The sequence below is a fragment of the Tachypleus tridentatus genome, chromosome 12 (assembly GCF_004210375.1).
Source record: "Tachypleus tridentatus isolate NWPU-2018 chromosome 12, ASM421037v1, whole genome shotgun sequence".
Classification (NCBI taxonomy): domain Eukaryota; kingdom Metazoa; phylum Arthropoda; class Merostomata; order Xiphosura; family Limulidae; genus Tachypleus; species Tachypleus tridentatus.
In genome coordinates, this window is record NC_134836.1 from 103,825,131 (window position 1) to 103,833,770 (window position 8,640).

The window sequence follows — 8,640 nt, forward strand, 5'->3', positions numbered from 1 at the left end:
AGATGTAAAGGGTTAAAACAAACTTTATCGTGTTAAACAATGTATAAATTGTATCCAACAGTTTAGGTCGCGTGCAATTACACTGTAACTGTTACTAGGTTACATGATATTCATAATGTCGAAGCTAGCGGGTGCAGTTTGTTTATGTGAAACGAGTATGGGAAATCTTCACTGAAGAGTGAATATATTTGAAGACACTTCACTCTTTAATTTATCTAAGATATTGTATTGTTTCTGCTTAAATAATGCTTTGTGTTTGTATACATTGTTACGTATATATCGTTATAAAGCATCCATCTCAACGTTTAAATTACCGATTATAACAGAGAACGGCCTCTAATTTATTTTAGTGGTGAAAATGGATTGTCGTAAATGTTAACATATCGTTAAGACATAACAGGCATAACAACACGACCTTACGCGTCGCAATAAACCTGCATCATAACAAAAGCTACAAAAACAAACACGTCTGGAATTCAAACCTAAACAAACCCACCCACATAACGTGATCTTCCTTTTACGGTCTGTTACATTTTAATTAAATACCAGTGAGAGATATGTTCAGGCTTTAAAACCGACTGGTACTAGAAAGATGTTTGTCGCATAGGTGCTTCGTCATTGTCACCGAAGTATGGAATAAAAGGAAATAGCATTCAAAGATACAGAATACAATAGTTCCATTTAAAGTTTTAATAAATAACCGATTGAAGGATTTGTTTGCCGTTCCATTCTTTTCCAAAGCCGAAAGTCGAAACGCAAATAATTTTAAATTCATAAAACATTAATTGTACAAATGAAATGTGTATTCAATAAAAGAAGTAAATATATTTATAAGTTAATCTCTTTGCAATCAACTGTTAGTACCGACTTTGTCATCAAGCAGATTGTTACGTCACTCCTAAATATCACGTAATTTTGAGAAATTGTTCTGAGTTCCCCAAATTTTTAGGGAACAAATATCACAAAGCCTTTTTGAAACTTGTCCAATTGCTATTAAGAAGCAGAAAGATATTTTCATATAAACAAAATTTTACTTAAAAAAAAAATAAGACACGGTCTATGAAGCAAAATAATGTCCGCTTAAAAGCGAGCGAATTAAATTCGACACAAATCAAGGCCAAGCATGGCCGGGCGGTTAGGGTGCTCGAGGGTCATAGGTTCGAATCACCATCACACAAAACATGCCCCCTTTCAGCCGTGGGGGCGTCATAATGTAATTGTCAATCCCACTATTCGTTGGTAAAAGAGTAGGCTAAGAGTTGGCGGTGGGTGGTGATGACTAGCTGTCTTCCCTCTAGTCTTAACTGCTAAATTAGGCACGGCTAGCACAGATAACCCTTGTGTAGCTTTGCGCAAACTTCGCAAAACAAACAGACAAATTATATTGTTGCGATCTTCGATCACTTTTGGTAAAAATAATGGATGTATTTCAGGTTCTGGATGGTTAAAAATAACTAAAATAGTGACATTACAGAAAAATGCTCAAAAGTTTAAAGACAAATAATTTTCTTAATTCTGTTTTCCATAGAACAATTAACACATCTGTTTTACATAAAAAATCTCAAAGTTTTGTTTGTTTATCAAATTTCAAACAAAACTACTACTGGGAAGCCACTTCCCACCAACTCTTGGGCTACTCATTCTAATCGAATAGTGGGGTTGAACGTCACATTATAACACCTTCACTACTGAAAGGGCGAGCATGTTCGATAATAAGATTCAAATCTGCAACCCACAGATTATGAGTTGAGCACCCTAACCACCAGACCAAGACAATCTCTAATCTCTACATTAACGTAAGCTCATACACTACGTGTACTTCCACAGGATTCCTGAAAGTGTTCTGTTTCAAAGGTAAATAAAATTAAAATTAAGAGTAACAGATATTTTTATTTCTCGCTTTTGAACTTCATGTGTCATGCTGTGTTGTAGCCTACAGAGTACATAAATTATTCACGTGATTCATAGCACGCGCACGTTTTACTGACGTATCGACACTACAAATTGGAGCATTAAGCGTCCCTTTTGTGACGTCATTTTAGTGTCTTCTTACTGACTGGTAGGCAACACACTACAGTATGATGGTACGAATAGTTAAAGCAGGTGATCCCTTAAGGAAAATTACTATTTAAAACATTGTAATGTCAGAATTGTATCTCTAACCTAACGTGTTAGACTAAATTCGCAACGTATTATGCTCTTTAAACGTCTTTCACTCTCTGACCTAGTAGTAACTCCTATCCGGTAACATAGACAGCAAGCCACTAGACGGCCCGGCATGGCCAGGTGGTTAATGCACTCAACTTGTAATCAGAAGGTTGCGGGTTCGAATCTCCGTCCCACCAAACATGCTCGCCCTTTCAGCCGTGAGAATGTTATAATGTTACGGTCAATCTCATTATTCGTTGGTAAAAGATTAGCCCAAGAGTTGGCGGTGGGTGGTGATGACTAGCTACCTTCCCTCTAGTCTTATACTGCTAAATTAGGGACGGTTAGCACAGACAGCCCTCGAGTAGCTTTGCGCGAAATTCAAAACAAACCAAGACTCTAAACTCAACTACTTACGTTGTTTTGTTTTTTCTGTGTATGGGTATGCGTGATTATTATTTTATTTTTTGTCTTAAAGTCACCAAATAACACATAACTTGAGCAATAAACTCGCTTTCCTTTAACAAAAACGAACATAACTCACAAATCAAATTCCTAAGATACCATTTCTCTTAGCTTAAAAAAAAAATAAGTGTTTAGTTTAAGTAAAACAGAAAAACAAAATTAAATTATAAAAGAGCTGCGCCCACTGTGTTGGAGCTTTACAATATTTGAAACAGACAGGTGTTAGACACTTGTGTCAAGTAGCCAGAGGTTTCTCACGTGACAACGAAGGTGCTTAGACATTCGTGTCAAACAGCCAGCGGTTTCTTATGTTACAACGAAGGTGCTTAGAAACTTTTGACACGTAGCCAGATGTTTCTTTAGATACCGAAGGTGCTTAAATGCTTATGTCGAGCAGCCAGAGGTTTCTTAAGTGACAATGAAATGTGGTATTGTAAGCGGGAAAAAAGGAACTTCCTACATTCTCCAGCTGTTTGCGACGTATGATGCTCAATATCAGTATAATGTGTAATTTGAGTTTTTATATCTATCATAATATTATAAGTTCTAGGCTCATGGAGAGTTGGTTCGCAATAAACTATGATTTACATATGACGCAATTTCGAATTATCAATCTGTAATATGCTCCCGGTAATTTAGTCTGAGAGGTTATAATAATAAAAAATCTAATTTCGATACTGCAGTGAACAGAGCGCAGATAGCCTATTATGAGGTTTTGCGCTTAACAACAAGCAAATAGTACGCAATAAAAGACATTAAGATATAAATGTCAAACTTCTGACCAAAACTTCCGTCGTTTCATCAGCACAATTTTAACAATATTTATTTTTAATTACTATAAAACGTTAATTACCAGTTTTGCATCGCCCTTTATTGGGCAGGTATGTGTTATTTATTTTGTAAATGTTGAATAAACTATTTAAATATATAGCTTTCATAAGTACCTTGTATGACACTAAGAGAAGCACAAATAACATTCAATCTCTCTGAATATATACAAAGACGAATTGTCCATCTGTTTGTCTGGTGTCACAAATTGTTCAGAGAAATAGATTGGTTCAGTTTTGATGGCATTCGGTAAAGAAACTCGGGTGGATCCTTCAAAGCTTGAGTTTAAATAAATAAACTATCGGACAAATACTCTCTCTCCTTCTATCTTCGTCAGGATTTGGTCCTTGGTGAGCTGGAAAGGTCAAGTGCATTTGACCTGTTCCTCGTACGCTTCTTCTCATTATTGGGCTTAATAAACCAGGTAGGGTTAGGTTCACCTTGACCTCTTCCTCTTGTCTGTGCTAACTGGTGAATGTTTATGATGATACAACATGAGGTTCGAAGTAATCTGCGCTTGCTCCGATCCATTCCAGAGCTAAAGTTCATGTATGTATTCGCATTAACATTCTTGTGTTGCGTATAATGTCGCTGATGTTCAGCTTTGGAGAGTCTTACACTTAAACAAACAGTTCAGTATATACAAGCAATACACTTTACTAGTTATCAACTAGTACAAAAATATTTTACATATGTTTGTTTTCTTTTAATGTCATCATATTAGTCCAAAACTTGTGTGAGTTTTATTGTCTGGTGATAGGTGGCCTTGTTAGATATTTATTTCTAAGATTATTTGTAATATATATATTAACATTACTTCTACGGCTACTCTTTTTACCAACGAATAGTGGGATTGACCGTCACATTATAACGCCCCCACGGCTGAAAGGGCTAGCATGTTAGGTGCGACTGGGATTCGAACCCACAACCTTCCGATTACGAGTCGAACGACTTAACCCACCTGGCCATGCCGGGACCCGCACTTTGGTTCGCAGGTGTTCTATCAGTTAAAAAAATAGCCTTTGTGAAGATTTGCACGGCATTCCGAACGAAACCAACAAATAAATGTCATAACACATCATTTCTACTTGAAATTCCATAAAATGTTAGAACCCAAACGTACAGGGTAGCACAAAATTATCTTTCCTGTTATAAAAGTTAAGAATTCAGTAGCTAAGGAAATATTACAATATAGTTTTAAACACCTTGTAGCTCATTTCAAACAGTTTTTATTATCATGTTGTTGTTTTCACTCTAGTGAGAGGTATTATTCCATAAAATATCAATCGTATAAGAAAGAAGACGCTCAATGCGTCGTCTGGCTTGCAGAAACCACGTCTGTGACTGAAGTGCAAGGTAATTACAGACGCCAGTACAGGAAGAAGTATGGGGGTGTGTTAATGAAATCGTGTATCGCATACCTATAGCAAACATCACGGAGCTAAATACCAAAATAATAAACGCCATTGCCATTGTAACTGTGAACATGTTGAAGCGAACGTGGGCTGTAATCGAATATCGATTAAAACGTGCTGAGAGCCACTAACAGTGCACACATAAACGTCTACTAATATATCAATGAAAAGTGCTCGAGTTGGGCTATAAGATGTTGAAAACTGCATTATTATATTTCTTTAGTTAATTATTACATTTTAAAATGGGAAAGATAATTTTGGGCCACCCTGTACATCAGAGACTGTTACTTTACCGTCTTGATAAATGGGCGGAAAAACTGTTGATTCTTGATGACTGACCTACATGTCACCAAGAATAAAATAATCGATTTTCATGTAACCCATGCCACCCAATGTGACACTTTCAACAAAAGCTAGTTAACTGTATTCACTAGAAGAATTAACTTCCACACGAATAATAACAACGGATTTTGTTATATTCACTTACGGCAAGCCTAATTAACGAGAATTTCTAAAACAAATTCTGCTGTAATTTAAAGTTTTAATCCTAAATATTTGCCTTATACAGCGCTCCACTGTAGAATCAGATAAAATTCGAATAACGTAAGGATTAGCACTACCTTATCTGTTCTTAGTAGATAAAATGCATTTCTTGCCTGGACGCATTCCCGTAGGAATTATAGTTATGTTTATTTCAGTGCTTATGATAATAATACCGTGGCTTTTGTCATCCTTTGAACTCGTGCATGATAATGTGAAACAAAACTGCAGTCCTTAATCACACGTTCATGTGCAAAACGATAGATTATATAGCATAAAATATTATTATACATATTTATTAATCTTCAGAGAGCCTGCGTGAGATCAGAAAGATGGTAAAAGCGCCGTAGTAATTTCGACGCTAGGTGCACTGTAACGAAATCAAAACAGCAGCAAATTTTGATTTGTAATTTCTTATTACAATAATTTGTGAAAGGATCCTTCGACTGACAGGCAGACAGAGGTATAGCTAAAGAAAGCACTCAAGAAGAAAAAACGATAAAACCGTCTTATATTCACAATTATTTTCAAAGGGAATTCCAGACTTTAAATGTGTCTTTTCTTGAATCCTATAAATCCATCTGGATGTTTTATAAAACTTTCAATATTTCACGGTACATATTTAAAATTAATTCAGTATTTATGACGAAGAGCCCACTTTTCACTATCAATGTAAGCAGTCTCCAAACTTTGATTAAGGTTAGGCTAAATGTTATACTTGTTCGAAGTTGTGTTAAATGTGGGTTTAAGGAATACGTTGGTTAACATTTACATTTGAAATTTTCGGTTCTGTGAATTTGAATATCGACGTGGTTTGGTTCTGTGGTAGAAATGTGCACTTTGGAGCCGAATTCCAGTCTGTGCGTTGCCATAAAATATTCCTCGCGCTTAAGCTGACAATATTTTATGAGAACGGCGTTCAACACCTTAGCGTGGATGGTGATGTACTGTTGACTGGTCAGTTGTTCAAAATTAGGGATATTGGAAGATAGTTTTGCAAAAAAAAAAAAAAAAGACATTGTTTGGGTGTCAAGTGCGTCTAGTTTGACGTAAAAACAAAAATATGTGTTTCACTTGGGGAGAAAAAATATATATAGTATTACTAAGATACTGCTACGAATGAATAGGAAGGCATGAGTTTCACCTATTAAGTTTTGAGTTCAAACATCGACACGATGTCCAGTAAGACCAACTTCCATTACCAAAAGCATGAATACAGATAAGAGCTAACACTAATGATCAAAACTACAACTGGTCTTGATACTGAATTAATGGGGACTCACTAAGGGATAATATCGTTCACTTAGTTTGAAGTAACAAGACAGGTTCAAAGATTTAAAAAATTCTACTTCTTTCTGAAGTTAAGTACAACGGTCTATCTGTGATCTGCCCACCCACCCAGTTTCTAGCATTTTAAGTCCGAAGGCAAAACGCTGTGCCACTGGGGTGAGGCACACAGAGAAAAAATAATAATTTAACGTGTTTTTCAGTTTACGAAAGAAAAGTTAAATTTTTATTGTTGTTAAGCGCAAAGATACACAATGAGTTAGCTGTGCTGTTCACAATGCAGAGATCAAACCCTGAATTTTAACGTTATGAGCTGACAATACTACCTCTGAGCCAGGAAGAGATAAATCGGTTTGAGATAAAGATCTTGTGAAGTGCTTGTTCCCATTATGTTAGAGATATTACGAATCTATTCAAAATGTTTTGGATGGATACCAGTATAAAATTTCCACTTCAATAAATATAAATAGAAAGAATGAAAGAAGGAAAACGAAAACTTACACTGGCGAATAGTTTCAAGAAAATTCGCAATGAAACCATCTGAATATCCAAGCCTGGGCATGCTTCAAAAAAATGAAAGGCAAGAAAAACAACATTGTACTGAAGGAGAACATCTCAGACGGCCCTGAGATGACAAATTATTCCTTTCGGAATTTTGTCTATCGAATTTATCTTCCATGTAATGTAACTCATGGGACGATGGATTTGATCTATAGGAAATTTTGATCCTTCTATTCAAGGTTTGGTTTCGTATATGATCGCTTCTTGCACAATAAATAAATCCGTTTTAACTCGTCGTACATTCAAACTAGTATAAAATCCATCCAAATATGTTTCAGAATATTTTCTCGAAAAATCTACGAATTATATGCATATATACATAATTCATTATAATCAGAGCAAACCATCTTCAATTTTATAATTTTCTTCGTGTTTGCAAAAAATTGATGATATTAGTAAACAATTATTTTGTATATTAAAATCTAAAGAAACTTTGGGTAACAAAATGAATTTATAGTTATTCGTTTGATAAAGCGGTACAGCACATTAATGTTCCCTTAATGATCGACTGAATGAATCACTTTGTAAACGTTAGTGATGAAGATTTAGTTCCTTTTCAAAAACAAGTGTCCCCCGCTGGTACAGCGGTAAATCTACGGACTTACAACGCTAAAATCATGGATTCGATTCCACTCGATGGACACAGCAGATAGTCCGATGTGGCTTTGCTATAAGAAAACACACACGATTACAAATATAACAGTTTAAACAGATTTTCACAGTATCACTTTACTTGTGTCGCCATCTAGTGGTACCGTTTATGATGTTAAAAAGCATGTAGGTTCAAAAAATCTTGATACAAAATGAGAACAATTCTATAATCTGGGCGCTTCTGAACTTTTCCGCTTCTTCAGGATCAAACTGGGAATGCCCACGAAGAAGAGAGGTTCACCTTTCGTAAGCATCTGAGTGGTAACTTTGTTAGAAATTATATAGTGGACTTTCAAAACTATTATTTCGATCCGTTTGATTGATTGAATCGTAAACAATTAAAAAAAAATAAAAAATTCTCCCATATAATAACAATGCAGTACATCATTGACTGAAGAAACCGATAATTAAACTGTTATTCTAGTATTTATTTACCTTTTGTCTCGACTTACCAATTTTGAATGGCCTGGCATGGCCGAGCGCGTAAGGCGTGCGACTCGTAATCCGAGGGTCGCGGTTTCGCGCCCACGTCGCGCTAAACATGCTCGCCCTCCCAGCCGTGGGGGTGTATAATGTGACGGTCAATCCCACTATTCGTTGGCAAAAGAGTAGCCCAAGAGTTGGCGGTGGGTGGTGATGACTAGCTGCCTTCCCTCTAGTCTTACACTGCTAAATTAGAGACGGCGAGCACAGATAGCCCTTGAGTAGCTTTGTGCGAAATTCCAAAACAAACAAACCAATTTTG